The 17773-nt window shown below is 43.6% G+C and overlaps 1 protein-coding gene across 1 annotated transcript in view; it reads left to right on the top strand.

Moving 5' to 3' along the window:
* The window catches only part of CNTNAP2 (contactin associated protein 2), a 2786505-nt gene that overhangs the window by 2196256 nt on the left and 572476 nt on the right, over positions 1-17773 (top strand). The gene's annotated exons all lie outside the window — the stretch shown is intronic.

Raw genomic sequence — 17773 nt, 5'->3', positions numbered from 1 at the left:
CCTCCTGGTACCGAGTCAGTCTGTGAAGATAAACCCATGCACTTGGGCTTCATGCGTCTCACTCTGGATGAGAGAACGCTTAGGAGGAGGGAGAGATTGTGACTTTATTGTGGTCAGGCAGGTCACTTTTTGAAGTCTTGTCCTACCCGTCCAGGGAATGCCAGAACTTTGAGGTCCTGTCACGGACAGACCTTAGGTGGCGTTGTTTCGTCCCCAGTTATCCAGCAGGATAAGCCCCTGATTTTGGTTACCCTTTCTTGGGCTGAGTCGTCCATCGAGATACAGGCTCTAATCAACTCTGGGGCTGCAGGCGTGTTTATTGATGCTGCCTTTGTATCGAAGCACTTGATTCCGCTGCAGCTGCGTGACACTCCACTTGACATTGAGGCTCTTGACGGGAGACCTCTACAGACTGCCCATGTGACTCATAAGACTGTTCCCTTGTCCATGGCCGTAGGGGCTCTTCACCATGAGATAATCCAATTCCAAGTTATTTCCTCACCTAAGTTTCCGCTGGTTATTGTTTATCCTAGGTTACAGAGGCACAATCCTTCTTTTGATTGGCTCTGTGCGGAGGTTCTCTCCTGGTCGCTACAATGCAGTAAGACATACTTCCAGAAGTTAGCCAAGGTCCTGTGCCCCTCTTCACTCTCTTACCTGCCGGAGGAGTACCACAATTTTAGCAGTGTCTTTGACAAAGTTCAAGCCTGTAGTTTGCTACCACATCGAACATATGATTGCACAATTGACCTTCAACCTGGTGCCATACCCCCCTCGTGGCCAGGTTTACCCTTTGTCGACCTTGGAGGATAGGGCCATGGAGGATAGGGCCATGGAGGAGTATGTTGCAGATGCACTTTCTCGAGGTTTCATCTGCAAATCCTTGTCTCCTGCTGGTGCTGGTTTCTTCTTTGTGAAGAAGAGTGGTGAACTGAGACCTTGTATTGATTATAGGGGTCTCAATCATTTCACGATTAAGAATGCCTATCTGATTCCGTTGATTACGGAGCTGTTTGACAGCCTCAAGGGAGCAACAGTTTTCACAAAGCTTGATTTGAGAGGGGCATACAATCTCATGGGGATAAGGGAGGTAACGAGTGGAAAAACGTTTAATACCAGAACAGGCCATTATGAGTATTGCGTAATGCCTTTTGGCCTTTGTAATTACCCGGCAGTTTTCAAGGAATTTATTAACGATGTCCTCTGAGATATGTTGCAGTTATGTGTGGTGGTTTATCATGACGATATCCTCATATTTTCCAAGTCCCTGGAGAGCCACCACACAGATGTCTGTTGTGTGCTTCAGAAACTAAGAGAGAAAAATCTCTATTGTAAATTGGAGAAGTGCGAATTCCATCATGAACAGGTTAAAATCTTGGGTTATGTAATTTCCGCTGCTGGTTTTTCGATGGACCCAGAGAAACTTTCAACAGTCCTACAGTGGCCCTGACCCATGGGTTTACATCCTCTGCAGCGTTTTCTTGGTTTTGCCAAATATTATTGGAAGTTTATTCGTAATTTCTCGTCTCTGGTCAAGCCCCTGAATGATATGACCAGAAAGGGTGCTAACCCACAGAGTTGGTCTCCGGAGTTCATGAAGGCCTTTGAGAGTCTCAAGTAGGGATGAGCTTCGAGTTCGAGTCAAACTCATGTTCAATTCGAACATCGGCTGTTCGCCAGTTCACTGAACAGCAAACAATTTGGGGTGTTCGCAGCAAATTGGAAAGCCGCGGAACACCCTGTAAAAGTCTATGGGAGAAATCAAAAGTGCTAATTTTAAAGGCTTATATGCAAGTTATTGTCATAAAAAGTGTTTGGGGACCTGGGTCCTGCCCCAGGGGACATGGATCAATGCAAAAAAAAGTTTTTTCAGGAGCAGTGATTTTAATAATTCTTAAAGTGAAACAATAAAAGTGTAATATTCCTTTAAATTTCCTACCTGGGGGGTGTCTATAGTATGCCTGTAAAGGGGCGCATGTTTCCGGTGTTTAGAACAGTCTGACAGTAAAAGGACATTTCAAAGGAAAAAAAGTCATTTAAACCTACTCGCGGCTATTAATGAATTGCCGGTCCGACAATACACATAAAAGTTAATTGATAAAAACGGCATGGGAATTCCCCACAGGGGAACCCTGAACCAAAATTTTAAAAAAATGACGTGGGGGTTCCCCCTAAATTCCATACCAGGCCCTTCAGGTCTGGTTTGGATATTAAGGGGTACCCCGGCCAAAATTTTTTTTTAAAAATGGCGTGGGGTCCCCCTCAAAATCTATACCAGACCCTTCAGGTCTGGTATGGATTTTAAGGTGAACCCCGCGCCAAATTTTTTTAAAAAATGGCGTGGGGTCTCCCCAAAAATCCATACCAGACCCTTATCCGAGCACGAAACCTGGCAGGCCGCAGGAAAAGAGGGGGAGATGAGAGAGCGCCTCCCTCCTGAACCGTACCAAGCCACATGCCCTCAACATTGGGAGGGTGCTTTGGGGTAGCCCCCCAAAACACCTTGTCCCCATGTTGATGGGGACAAGGGCCTCATCCCCACAACCCTTGTCCGGTGGTTGTGGGGGTCTGCGGGTGGGGGGCTTATCGGAATCTGGAAGCCCCCTTTAACAAGGGAACCCCCAGATCCCGGCCCTCCCCCCGTGTGAAATGGTAAGGGGGTACAGAAGTACCCCTACCATTTCACAAAAAAAGTGTCAAAAATGTTAAAAATGACAAGAGACAGTTTTTGACAATTCCTTTATTTAAATGCTTCTTCTTTCTTCTATCTTCTTTCTTCCTTCGGTTTCTTCCTCCATCTTCTTCTTCTTCTGGTTCTTCTGGTTCTTCCTCCGGTGTTCTCGTCCGGCATCTTCCTCCGTGGCGCCAGCGTCTTCTTCCCTTCTTCTCAGGCCGCTCCGCATCCACCATGATGGGAGGCTCCCGCTGTGTGACGCTTCTCCTCTTCTGACGGTTCTTAAATAATAGAGGGCGGGGCCACCCGGTGACCCCGCCCCCCTCTGACGCACGGTGACTTCCCTGTCCGCCCCCCTCTGCCGTCACGGGGAATGCCACAGGGAAGTCCCCGTCAAGTCCCTGTGCGTCAGAAGGAGCGGGGTCACCGGGTGGCCGCGCCCTCCGTTATTTAAGAACCATCAGAAGAGGAGAAGCGTCACACAGCGGGAACCTCCCATCATGGTGGATGCGGAGCGGCCCGAGAAGAAGGGAAGAAGACAGCGGCGCCACGGAGGAAGATGCCGGACGAGAACACCGGAGGAAGAACCAGAAGAACCAGAACAAGAAGAAAATGGAGGAAGAAACCGAAGGAAGATAGAAGAAAGGAGATAGAAGATAGAAGAAAGAAGAAGCATTTAAATAAAGGAATTGTCAAAAACTGTCTCTTGTCATTTTTAACATTTTTGACACTTTTTTTGTGAAATGGTAGGGGTACTTTTGTACCCCCTTACCATTTCACACAGGGGGGAGGGCTGGGATCTGGGGGTCCTCTTGTTAAAGGGGGCTTCCAGATTCCGATAAGCCCCCCGCCCGCAGACCCCCACAACCACCAGGCAAGGGTTGTGGGGATGAGGCCCTTGTCCCCATAAACATGGGGACAAGGTGTTTTGGGGGGCTACCCCAAAGCACCCTCCCAATGTTGAGGGCATGTGGCCTGGTACGGTTCAGGAGGGGGCCTGCTCTCTCACCCCCCCTCTTTTCCTGCGGCCTGCCAGCTTGCGTGCTTGGATAAGGGTCTGGTATGGATTTTTGGGGAGACCCCACGCTATTTTTTTAAATTTTGGCGCGGGGTTCCTCTTAAAATCCATACCAGACCTGAAGGGTCTGGTATAGATTTTGAGGGGGACCCCACACCATTTTTGTTTTTAAGTTTTGGTTCGGGGTTCCCCTTAATATCCATACCTGACCTGAAGGGCCTGGTATGGAATTTAGGGGGAACCCCACGTCATTTTTTTTTTTAAATTTTGGTTCAGGGTTCCCCTGTGGGGAATTCTCATGTCATTTTTATCAATGAACTTTTATGTGTATTGTCGGACCGGCAATTCATTAATAGCCGCGAATAGTTTTAAATGACTTTTTTCCTTTAAAATGTCATTTTGCTGTCAGACTGTTCTAAACACGGGAAACATGTGCCCCTTTACAGGCATACTATAGACACCCCCCAGGTACAAAATTTAAAGGAATATTACACTTTTATTGTTTCACTTTAAGCATTATTAATATCACTGCTCCTGAAAAAAATGACGTTTTTAAAACTTTTTTTTGCATTGATCCATGTCCCCTGGGGCAGGACCCAGGTCCCCAAACACTTTTTATGACAATAACTTGCATATAAGCCTTTAAAATTAGCACTTTTGATTATTCATGTTCGTGTCCCATAGACTTTAACGGTGTTCGCACGTTCGAACACATTTTTTTCCTGTTCGCATGTTCTGGTGCGAACCGAACAGGGGGGTGTTCGGCTCATCCCTAGTCCCAGGCAGCCTTTGTTTTTGCTCTTGTGTTGGCATATACTGATCCTACGTTACCTTTTATCCTTGAGGTTGATGCTTCCGAGACTGGAGTTGGTGCCCTTCTGTCTCAACGTCCTACCTGTGAGAGCACTATGCATCCTTGTGGCTACTTTTCCAAGAAATTGTCACCTCCGGAATGCAATTATGAGATTGGTGACAGGGAGCTGTTATCGATCATTTGAGCCCTGAAAGAATGGAGACATCTCCTCAAAGGTACCACTGTGCCGGTTCTCATTCTTACTGACCATAAGAATCTCACATTCTTGTCTGAAGATAAACGTATCTCTCCCAGAAGGGTGTGATGGGCTTTTTTCTTGTCTAGTTTCAATTACATTGCCTCATTCTTACTTGGTACTAAGAATGTAGGGGCTGACGCTTTGTCACAATTTTCCTCCACTTCCAAGATGGAGTCGGTTCTGGATCCTGTAATTCCTCCTGATCGTATTCTGGCTACGGTTCGCACCAGTCTCACTTCTCCTTAGGTTTTAAAAATTCTAGCCGCTCAGGTCCATGCTCCTCCATAGAAACCTTGTGACTGCTGCTTTGACCCAGAGAGTCTCCATACTGCTGTGCTCCAGACTTACCATTCTCCCAAGGCTGCTGGCCACCCTGGGAGGAATCAACTCTTTTGGGCCATTTCCCAACAATTCTGGTGGCCTAGTCTATGTGCTGATGTAACCGCCTTCGTAACTGCCTGTTCTGTGTGTGCTCAGAATAAGACTTCATGACACCTTCCAGTGGGCCTCCTACAACCCATACCCAATGGAGAGAGGCCCTGGACCCACCTGTCTATGGATTTCATTGTGGAGTTACCCAACTCCCAGTGCAACACAGTTATCCCTATAGTGGTTGACTGGTTCTCGAAAATGTCTCATTGTATTCCACTTAAGAAGTTGCCCACTTCTAAGGAACTGGCCTCCATTTTTGCTCCGGAGATGTTTCGCTTACAGGGTGATTGTCTTGGACAGGGGTAGTCAGTTTGTGTCCCGGTTCTGGCAAGCCTTTTGCGCACAGTTGGGAATTCAGCTTGCTTTCTCCTCTGCATATATGTCAGGAAATGTTCCATCCGCTGGTAATATCTGTTATTCGGCATGCAGTACTGAGGTCCACCAGCAGGTGTCTCCTGGCAGTTTGGAACTGTCAGGAGAGCTTTTCCCTGTTAATGTTATGTCATCTTTGGGCCGCAGTACTGGCGTCCACCAGCGGATGGATCCTGGCAGTATGGAGCAGGTATTCCCCTCTGCAGACAGGTGTCACCTGACGTTAATTAGCAGAGCTGCAGTATAAATACCCGGCAATTGCACACTTATGTTGCCCTGGTATTGTCCTTGATCCTGTAGCCTGATCCTGTAACCTGAACCCGAACCTGAACCCTGATTCCTGGAACCTGGAACCTGTTGATCCTGTTTCCTGTCCATTACCTGAACCCTGAACCCTGGACTCTGGTTTCTGAGCCTTGTACCTGACCCGTCCCTCCTGTATCCATCCATCTTCTCTTGTCCTGTTTATCTCCCTTCCCAGCTACTGATTCCGTGTTTATGACCCCGGCCTGGCTTGACTACGATTCTGGTACTCCCTCTTGCTACATATGCTGGTTGGTTTTATATCACTGATTGTTTGGTTGTTCACTTGTATTTGTGGTGTGTTCACATATGCATTTTCCTTAAATAAACTTACTTTCACCTATTTATGCCTGGTTCACTCTGTTGCAGTCACACAGTTCTGGTCACATCTGGTTATGACAATATCACCCGCAGTCTAATGGGACCATAGAACAAGTCAATCAGTCCTTGGAGCAATTCCTACGTTGCTATATTTCTGACCATCATAACAACTGGTCAGACCTCTTACCATGGGCGGAGTTCACTTATAATAGTGCCTTAAATTCTGCTTCTCGATTGTCCCCATTTATGGCGAACTATGGTTTCTAACCTTCCATGTTGCCTGACTCGTTTGTTCTGCAGAGTATTCCTGCATTAGAGGAGCATCTCTGTGGTCTTCGTTCCACTTCGGCACAAGTCCAGGAGGCTTTGCGACATGCTAATGATAGGTACAGACTCCATGCAGACCGCAGACGCCTGCCTGCGCCTTCCTACCAGGTTGGGGACAGGGTCCGGCTGTCATCTTGCAACCTCCGACTTTGTGTTTCCTCTCTGAAGTTTGCACCTTGGTTTGTTGGGCCTTTCCTTATTCTTTGCAAGATTAACCCAGTGGCTTAAGCTTCAGACCTTCCTTCTCATAGGCGTATCTTGAATGTATTTCATGTCTCCTTATTAAAACCTTTGGTCTGCAACCACTTTACTACCTTGGTGCCTCGTCCTCACCCTGTACAGGTTGAGAACCATGAGGAGTATGAAGTACAGTCCATTGTTGACTCCCATAGGTTCCATGGATGCATACAGTACTTGGTGCATTGGAAAGGGTACGGTCCGGAGGAACGCTCTTGGGTCTCATCTTAGGACGTACATGCCCCTGTCCTCCTCTGTGATTTCCATAGATGTTTTCCCCTCAAGCCTGGTGGTCCTTCGAGGGGGCGGGGTGATTGAGGAGGGGGTACTGTCAGGGCTGGGCTCAGCCTTTCCTTCTCAAAACTGACCGCTCAGCTGTCAGCTAATTGCCAGCTCCTATCACTCCACTCAGTCCTGCCTACTTAAGCCGTCTAGCCCAGATGACCTCTGCCTTCACCTTGGTCACATCTCTAGAGACGCTCTCCTGTGTTCCTGTTAAAGACTTGCTTGGCTGATATTCCCTCTGGCTCCAGATCCTGCTTGCTGTTCTACTACACTCATCTCTGGCTCCTTGACGTTTTGGCTTGTCTGACTATCAATTCCGGGTCCTGAACTCTGGCTAAGTTTTGACTATTGTAACGAGCCCCTTGCTCGCTCGGTTCCACTCTCCCGACACTCCTCTGCTGCTATAGAATCAGATTGCAGATCGCAATATCTGATTGTTCGGTCATCCAATGCTCCGGGATTAGAACTACAGCTATGTGCCGTTCTAACCCAGTTGTGATAGCTCAGAACAAACACCAGGCAGGCTGTATGTAAGTTCAACCAGGAATATATATTTATTGACAGGAATACAGTCTTATTTATACAATAAAAGAGGAGGTGCAGACCTCCTGCTCATATTACTCTAACAATACAGCTGTAACCTAATTAACCTAATTAACATGAGCTAATTAACTAATCCCTTTAGACAGCCTAGATGACTCAGACATGACCTTTAGGCCAGACTGGCCGTCTTGTAGTTCAGAAAATCCAATCAACATTATCTCAATAGCAGAGTTAATTAAACACAAACAACAATGGGGATCTAATGACTCTTAGATCCCATACTAGAGACTTATTTACAATACACATTTTAGCAGACAACAGACAGGTAGCTGGAATTGATGACATTAGCATTTAACAGTAGGAGTCCCAACGGTATGAATCAGTCACTATTCCAATATGGCAAATCCAGGGTCCCCAGAGTCTGTGTGTCCTGGGGGACCAGGACCCGAATCCACAGTAATACCGCCTCAAAGGTCCCCAGGCATACAGCTCACGAAGAGCACCGTTCCCCCAAATGCCAGGGCCCACGATCGATCGGCAAGAGGCTAGCATACAGTCCCCTCCAAAAGTCTCTCTCCCGGCTAGGTCTGTCACAACTATGTTTACCTTTTTCATTATTATTATTAAACAAGTGTGATTTAACTGGACTTCTGTCTCAGTCTGATTCATGGTTTCTGACAACGTCCCTGTACACAAGTTCCACTCAGATGTGTATTTCAGCCTGTCAGTCATTTTGTATCTACTCTTACTGACTTTTCTGGCAGCCTGTGTGTTCTACCTCCTTCCATGTCTTCGGCATTTATCAATTCTGGGAGTATCCAGTGCATGTGTCCCTCCACTGCACAATCCTCTGAACCTTATGTCACAGTTGAGTCCTATAGCTGTTGGAGGGAAGGCACTCTCATGTGGGAAATACAGACATCACACTCTACATGAAGTGTTGAATGCCAAAGATACTGACAGAAGCTGCAGTGCTGGAAAAGAGGAGAGAAGTACAAACAGTAGGACAGAGTATACAACTCTTCTCTTGCAGGGCACCATTATTTGGATTTTTTTTTTACAGGATGCTGTATGTTCCTATTTTTCAAAAAAATATGAAAGAATAAAGGCTTTAATTGGTTAATGCCAGTAAGTAGTAGAATTATTAGTGTGAAATATATTCTGAACTACTTCATTATTTGTGTGTTTTTTTTTAATATAATCTATGGGTTTAATAACCTGTCAGTCCCTTTTCCTACAACTGGCATACAGTATATGTGCTTTTTCCTATATTTGACCTTAATCATACAGCATGGAAAAGGGTGAATAGATGTGAGTACAGGCTTAACAATGTCATTTGTTATTAACTAGTAGTAGCTGGAATTTTAGCATGCCTCAGTTTTTCTTGTTAAATAACATTTCGTTAAAAACAATATTTTCTACACCATTATATGATAGAGTGCAACAGAGCTCTGTTTTATAGCCTCCTTTCTGGTTGCTTTTCCTTACATCCCTACTATAGAGGTCACAGCGAGAGCTTACAACCTCATTATTAGTACAGCACTTTATTTGCAGACTCCATTGTTCATTTTACTGCTTCATCCATGTGTTTAGGTTGTTATTCTTTACCCTTGATTGTTACTAATAGGAAATGCAATGTGTGCAAAGATTAAACTTATGCTGTGTTTTGTTCTATTTTACCAATAAAATTGCATTTTAGAAACAAGGAACCAAAGTGATCAAGCTGCAGAATCATATCACACATCATATGCAAGTAATGGTAAAAGTCCAATTCCAGTTCAAAATGCACTTTTTCAGTTTTTGACAATGGGAGGGGGAATAGAGCCTCTATTCATTTCAGTTTCTGCTATAATAGAACAATTCAAAAGCTCCCCAGCACGATTGCCAGATAGCCAGTGATCAAACGGTTTCAAGATTAACTGCTGTCACTATATTGATTGTCATATACTAACTATATTTGTATTAGGAGTCTTCTAATATTATAGAAAATAAAGAACGTATAATTGACCTGAGGTGTGCCCTGGTTAGGATGATCAGTATGCCAATAAGGGGGCATACTCAATAAAAGAGAAAAGAAAAAGGTATGTATGAAAAAGAGGGAGGGAGGGGAAAGCGGAAACGAATGCTGACAAGGGAAGTGACCAAAGAGAGGTGTAGATATAGTGCCAGAGATCCCTCCCACAAATTCAGGCTTAATAAATTAGCGCTCTAACATATATATGTCTTTTTTTTATAACATAAGGTGGAGGTTTTCTGTAGTCCTCACACACTTCCTGATAACATTGTGTAAAATAAAACAGTAGAGTGCAGAGGATACAGGCAGAGCCAGGACAAGGGGTGGGCAAGAGGGACGGCTGCCCTGGGCGCAATGTTTTACTATAGGGATTCTTATATTACAAGGTTGACAGGAGTAGTGACAGTTGCAGTGATTTTGACAAGGGAGTGACTGCTGGGCGTAGGATCCTCTATGGGGGGGGGGGGGGGGGGTGCAGTTTGGCATCTTTGCCCTGGGTGCTGGATGACCTTGTCCCAGATCAGGGAACAGGACAGCACTAGAATTCTGTCGGGACTTACAAGATGTTTTTGCACTTACAAAGTATAAAGTATGTCTTTAAAAAAAGTAAAATACTTTTGTTGGAAAAAACTTTTATTTTCTTAAAATAACTGCAATAACTTTAGTGAATTCTTCCCAAGCCTTCAGAGCAGTTTTAAATCACAACTCCGGGAAAATTTAAAAGTATCCCTTGTTTTGTCAAGGGGAGAAGAGAAACACTTTTACTTACCTGATCTTCCATTCCCCCAGCAGATGGTGCTCCCCACGCTCCGGGGGGACTGTCCCTCCATGCCATCACATTCAATGCAGGATTATCCTGATTTGGTCTTAATGATGTCAGGACAGTAGACCACTAGAGCATGGGGGAGAAGATGCTGTAGGAACCAGTCTAGCAGCGGGGAGGAGTGGAGGATTAACTAAGACCCCATACACACTATTAGATTTGCTGCAGATTTTTGTCTTCAGATTTACCAAAACCATATAATATGAGTTCAAACCTTAAGGCTTCTTTCACGCTGAGGTGCTTTACAGGCGCTATAGTGCTAAAAATAGTGCCTGCATACCACCTGTAAAGAGCCTCTCCTCTCACTCCAGTGTGAAAGCCCAAGTGCTTTCACACTGGAGCGGTGTGCTTGCAGGACGGTAAAAAAAGTCCTGCAAGCAGCTTCTTTTCAGGACTGTAGGAACGGTGTACACACAGCTCCTAAAGCACCCCTGCCCATTCCAAATCAATGGGCAGCGCTGGCAAAGCGATGGTTTGCAGGTGGTTTTCACCCTCTTTCGGCTGCTAGCGGGGGTTAATAGCACCCCGCTAGCAGCCGAATAGCACCGCTAAAACGACTGTAAAGCGCCGCTACAAATAGCAGAGCTTTAAAGCCTCAGTGTGAAAGCACAGTAATGCCCCGTACACACGGTCGGATTTTCCGACGGAAAATGTGTGATAGGACCTTGTTGTTGGAAATTCCGACCGTGTGTAGGCTCCATCACACATTTTCCATCGGATTTTCCGACACACAAAGTTTGAGAGCAGGATATAAAATTTTCTGACAACAAAATCCGTTGTCGGAAATTCCGATCGTGTGTACACAAATCCGATGGACAAAGTGCCACGCATGCTCAGAATAAATAAAGAGATGAAAGCTGTTGGCCACTGCCCCGTCTATAGTCCCGACGTACGTGTTTACGTCACCGCGTTTAGAACGATCGGATTTTCGGACAACTTTGTGTGACCGTGTGTGTATGCAAGACAAGTTTGAGCCAACATCCATCGGAAAAAATCCTAGGATTTTGTTGTCGGAATGTCCGAACAAAGTCCAACCGTGTGTACGGAGCATAAGAGTTTCAATTTGTATGCAATCAGGCAGGCCCTTGCACTACATGATTTTTTTTAAATCTGAAGACAAAAATCTGAAGAAAAACTAATTGTCTGTATGGGGCCTTAGTAAATCTTCCTTTATTTTTCCTCTAGACCTAAACAAGCAATGAATCCTTGTGGTGCAGGTGTAGTCCTACTGCAAGGGATTTTTTTTAGTTGTCTGGTGTTGGGCTTTAAGGTTGCAGTGAACTCTGAATAGATGACTGCTCCAATGCTTATTTCACTGTCTGCAAAACAATATTAGTTTCAGTAGCACACTGTACCTTTTATGATGAATAAGGCAAAGGAATGGGATAGTGTTTCTGACCAATTAATTTATATAAATTACATGTTTACTAATAGATTTTTTTATTGTCACATGAAGTAATTTGTGCAAATATATTCCAGAGAAATCTTGAGTCATCTAATGATTAAAAAGTGAATGTGTGAACATTCTCTGTACAGAAGGCTTTACTCATAAATGTTACTGAATCAAGCACATTTTGTTTTACTTAACCATTTCATACAATTAAAGTGTCATTAAACCCAAAAATCAAACTTTCTTTGGTAACTCTAAAATATGTCATGTAATTCTGTGTGCCATTGTTTTATTTTAATAGTTAATAGTTATAAACAGTTCATAAATACCTCATGCCAGTTGACAAGAATGCCTTGCTCGCAGTGGCAATACTATGCAGTTGGCTCCACAATCTTCTCCATTGCCACATTGCTCCATATTCAGTCTTTCCTCCACAGCAATCTGCTTTATGTGACGCAAGCATACATCCCATTACTATTTTGTATTATTTTATTTTCATTTACCGTATATCCTTGAGTATAAGCCGAGGCACCTAAGTTTACCACAAAAAACTGGGAACTTATTGACTCGAGTATAAGCCTAGGGTGTCCATCTGCATGCCTCACTGTGCCTCACTTTGCCTCACTGTGTCCATGTGCATGCCTCACTGTGCCTCACTGTGTCCATGCCTCACTGTGCCCATGCCTCACTGTGTCCATGCCTCACTATGCCTCACTGTGCCTTACTGTGTCAATGCCTCACTGTGCCCCTGCCTCACTGTGCCCCTGCCTCACTGTGCCCATGCCTCACTGTGCCCATGCCTCACTGTGTCCATGCCTCACTGTGCCCATGCCTCACTGTGCCCCTGCCTCACTGTGTCCATGCCTCACTGTGCCCATGCCTCACTGTGCCCATGCCTCACTGTGTCCATGCCTCACTGTGCCCATGCCTCACTGTGCCCATGCCTCACTGTCACTGTTCCCATGCCTCACTGTGCCCAATCTGTCTACCTGATCTCTGGCACTGTGTCCATCTGCAGCCTTATGATCTCCCGGCACTGTGATATGCAGTCAGTCTAGTCGGCGGCCATGCAGTGTACCAAAGCACCGCCTCCTCCTCGTCCTCATCCGTGAAGGAACACTGACTCAGTTTCCCAGCAGTGAGTCAGTGTTCCACCTATCACGGACGAGGATGAGGCGGGGCTTTATTACACCGCACGGCTAGACTGACGTCATAGCACCGGGAGATCAGGCACATGAGGCTACAGATGGACACAGACTCAAGTATAAGCCAAGGGGGGCATTTTCAGCACAAAAAAAGTGCTTAAAAACTCGGCTTATACTCGGTACATTGTTTTTTTAATCCACTAATGGTCACATAATTGCTCATGTCAGGTGAGCTGGATCACAGGGGCAGAGAATTAATCCGATGTGAATCCTGAGACTGTAGCAGTCCCGCATGACATTCAGTAGTGTTACATGGGGAAGATTGCTGATAAAAGAGGAAGTGCCATAGGACTATTATATACTGCATATACTGTATGTTGAAGGATGTGAAAATGGGTTTAGTTTCACTTTAGGTATTTATTAAAATCAATAAATGTACTTTAAATTGTTAACATAATTCTCTATTATATTACCCTCTTCAAAAACTTAAAGCTAAGCACAAAAATACATTTACTGATACAATAATGAATATAGAACTACATTAATTTGTGTCTTTTATATCTACTTGGAGTTCCACTTCATAGCTTTGTGTAATGGTGTCACTTTAATGCTGAGAGCTTGCTGACAAGAAGAGAAAGCATATTACTATGACCTCATCAGCCTGGTGAGCCTCCTTTATTACCCAGTCAGCATTCTGGACGAATCAGTGACCAAATTGTATTGCTTAGCTGCAATATAGAAAATTCAGATTACTGACCTGTCTCTGCTGTCTGGCTGGGTGCCTGGACAACAAGACTGGCAAAAAAATTCCAATTATTTTGGCAAGTAGAATCCTATGTACTTTAACATTACCTGTTTTCCTAAATCTCGACTTTAAGTGACTCTTTGCTCAGGCAGGACAAATGGAAAGGGTCACTTAATCCCTCTTTCAAGTAACATGTACTCTCACTTTTTCTTTCTGAAATACCAGAACTTGCAGGTATGGGTAAGCATAGAAAGAGGTAAAGCAAGTGTCTCTGATATTTTTTAGCTAAGCATTCTCTTTGGCTAACCCAGAGTGCTCTGGCAAGCCTTTGTCGTCTATTAAATGTGTATTTTTTTTAGTAAGGACTGAATATAGATAGTGAAAATCTGTTAGAAAGTATAGGATTAAAAAAAATATATATATATATCATTGACCCTCAAGAGAATCATTATAGTTCCCCTTTTATTTCTGTGAATATACTGTACTTATATACCTGTTTATTTTTTGTATTAAATCACTCTTTAAATATAGAATATGTACATTAGTTTTGGGTTCTGTGTTAGATGCTTCCATATCATGCCTAGACTAATGTCTACTATAGGTCTTGTTAAGGTAAGAATATTGACGATAGATTGCTTTTAACTCAGGAAAATCTTTTGGCGTTATGATTCTTTGTGCTTTATTGAAGCTCTTACAGACTGGAGTTAACGCAGTACTTTTATGAGCCATCTGCCTTCCAACTGTCTGAAATAAAACATATACTAAACTTTTATGATTGAGTCGCCTTCTGATTTGCCGAGCTTTTATATCCGTTAGTGCATATGTCCCAAGAATGAATCAGCCATAGAGTTCTCTTCAAATAATGAGACAGAGAACTGAAATTCATCCTCAGTTATTATCTCAGCCAATGGCTTCATTACAGCTTTATGTATTAATAAAGAACTTTTAATTGCCAGCGAAGTTCACTTTGAAAAAAAAAAAAATTGACACGTATATAATCCAATGTGATTTGCACATGATGATGAGTTTCACTCTAAAATATTTTGGTGTTTGAGATATGTCAGTACTTGATTATGGTTGAAGTTCAACTCTGGTAACATCAAAACTAGTATTTGTAAAGTGCATGGGGCAGATCTGTTAAGCAGTTGTTTGTTCCCTCAATAGTAAAATAGTGTAGCGCAACAATCATATATCATTAATAAGTCTCAATTCATCTATCACCTCTAAAATTAATATTGAATATTTTAGTAATAAATAATATAAAAGTGTTTTTAACAACAAAGTCCAGTCTAAATAATATGAAAAAATTCCAGTGTCTTTAAATGATGAAAAACAACACCTGAGTGTCTTCAATATTATTTCACACTTCTGTGCACATCCATCACCAGGTGAAAGACCTGCTCACCTCAAAGGAATGAGAAACACACATATGCTCTATATTCCCCAATGCTTTGAATCCTACAGAGAAAAGCTCCTAAATCCTTCTCAGTCTGTTCAGGATGGCCGCCTCCTCTAGTTCCACCGATGTGCTCACACATCCACACCCAGATCATAAACAATATAAGGCACAAACATAGTGTACTTCACAAGTTTATTGTTCCACCACACAGCAAATACACTTACTAAAAACAAGCATTCAAAGCACTAAAATGTATCAGTCACCAGCCGACATTGTCAGGAGAGTGGCGTGACTTCACGGGCTCAGCTCCTCCATCCTACAGGAGACCATTTTCAAAAAATATATATATTTTTACTCTCTACTATAAAACATATCCAATAAAAAAATGTAAAAAATCAAATTTCCTTATAAATTTAAGCCAATATTTATTCTGCTACATATTTTTGGGTAAAAAAATTCCAATAAGCATATATTGATTGGTTTGCACAAAATTTATAGCGTATACAAACCATGGTATATACAGTGGGGACGGAAAGTTTTTAGACCCCCTTAGATTTTTCACTCTTTGTTATATTGCAGCCATTTATTAAAATCATTTAAGTTCGATTTTTTTCCTCATTAATGTACACACAGCACCCCATATTGACAGAAAAACACAGAATTGTTGACATTTTTGCAGATTTATTAAAAAAGAAAAACTGAAATATCACATGGTCCTAAGTATTCAGACCCTTTGCTCAGTATTTAGTAGAAGCACCCTTTTGATCTAATACAGCCATGAGTCTTTTTGGGAAAGATGCAACAAGTTTTTCACACCTGGATTTGGGGATTCTCGGCCATTCCTTCTTGCAGATCCTCTCCATTTCTGTCAGGTTGGATGGTAAACGTTGGTGGAAAGCCATTTTTAGGTCTCTCCAGAGATGCTCAATTGTGTTTAAGTCAGGGCACTGGCTGGGCCATTTAAGAACAGTTCACGGAGTTGTTGTGAAGCCACTCCTTCATTATTTTAGCTCTGTGCTTAGGGTCATTGTCTTGTTGGAAGGTAAACCTTCGGCCCAGTCTGAGGTCCTGAGCACTCTGGAGAAGGTTTTCGTCCAGGATATTCCTGTACTTGGCCGCATTAAACTTTCCCTCGATTGCAACCAGTCGTCCTGTCCCTGCAGCTGAAAAACACCCCCACAGCATGATGCTGCCACCACCATGCTTCACTGTTGGGACTGTATTGGACAAGTGATGAGCAGTGCTTGGTTTTCTCCACACATACCGCTAAGGCCAAAAAGTTCTATCTTGGTCTCATCAGACCAAATAATCTTATTTCTCACCATCTTGGAGTCCTTCAGGTGTTTTTTAGCAAACTCTATGTGGGCTTTCATGTGTCTTGCACTGAGGAGAGGCTTCCGTCGGAGAGCCCCGACTGGTGGAGGGCTACAGTGATGGTTGACTTTCTACAACTTTCTCCCATCTCCCGACTGCATCTCTGGAGCTCATCCACAGTGATCTTTGGGTTCTTCTTTACCTCTCTCACCAAGGCTCTTCTCCCCCGATAGCTCAGTTTGGCCGGACGGCCAGCTCTAGGAAGGGTTCTGGTCATCCCAAACATCTTCCATTTAAGGATTATGGAGGCCACTGTGCTCTTAGGAACCTTAAGTGCAGAAGAACTTTTTTGTAACCTTGGCCAGATCTGTGCCTTGCTACAATTCTGTCTCTGAGCTCTTCAGGCAGTTCCTTTGACCTCATGATTCTCGTTTGCTCTGACATGCACTGTGAGATGTAAGGTCTTATATAGACAGGTGTGTGGCTTTCCTAATCAAGTTCAATCAGTATAATCAAACACAGCTGGACTCAAATGAAGGTGTAGAACCATCTCAAGGATGATCAGAAGAAATGGACAGCACCTGAGTTAAATATATGAGTGGCACAGCAAAGGGTCTGAATACTTAGGATCATGTGATATTTCAGTTTTTCTTTTTTAATAAATCTGCAAAAATGTCAACAATTCTGTGTTTTTCTGTCAATATGGGGTCCTGTGTGTACATTAATGAGGAAAAAAAATGAACCTAAATGATTTTAGCAAATGGCTGCAATATAACAAAGAGTGAAAAATGTAAGGGGGTCGGAATACTTTCTGTCCCCACTGTATCTGGGAATTTTTATTTATTTTTTTACTAGTAATGGTGGTGATCAGCGACGTATAGCGAGACTGTGATATTGTGGCGGACAGTCTGACACTAACTGATTTTTTTTACACTTCATGGGAACCAGTGACACTAATACAATGATCAGTGCAACAAATATGCACTGTCATTGTACTAGTGACACTGGCTGGGAAGGGGTTAAACATCTAGGGTAATCAAAGCGTTAAATGTGTGCCTAACCAGTGTTTATGTGTTTACTATGTGCTTTTTACCAAGGGATGTGGTGGATTGTATTTCCTGCTTTGCAGGAAAACACAATCCACCACATCCCTGCTGACAGAACAGATCTCTGCCTTGTTTATATAGGCAGAGCTCTGTTCCATGTCTCTCCTCACCGATCAGAGTGTGCCAGCAGACATCCATTGGCTGGCAACCACTGATCGTCTTGTGCTGTAACTAAGCACAGCTACGGTGCTGCACGTGCCCCCTACCCCAAAGTCCCTGATCACATACTAGGTATGTGATCTGGTACAGGAGAGCCACTCTGCCGATGTACTC

Source organism: Aquarana catesbeiana, linkage group LG05 (assembly GCF_042186555.1).
Source record: "Aquarana catesbeiana isolate 2022-GZ linkage group LG05, ASM4218655v1, whole genome shotgun sequence".
Lineage (NCBI taxonomy): Eukaryota > Metazoa > Chordata > Amphibia > Anura > Ranidae > Aquarana > Aquarana catesbeiana.
This window is presented reverse-complemented; position numbering and strand designations above follow the sequence as displayed.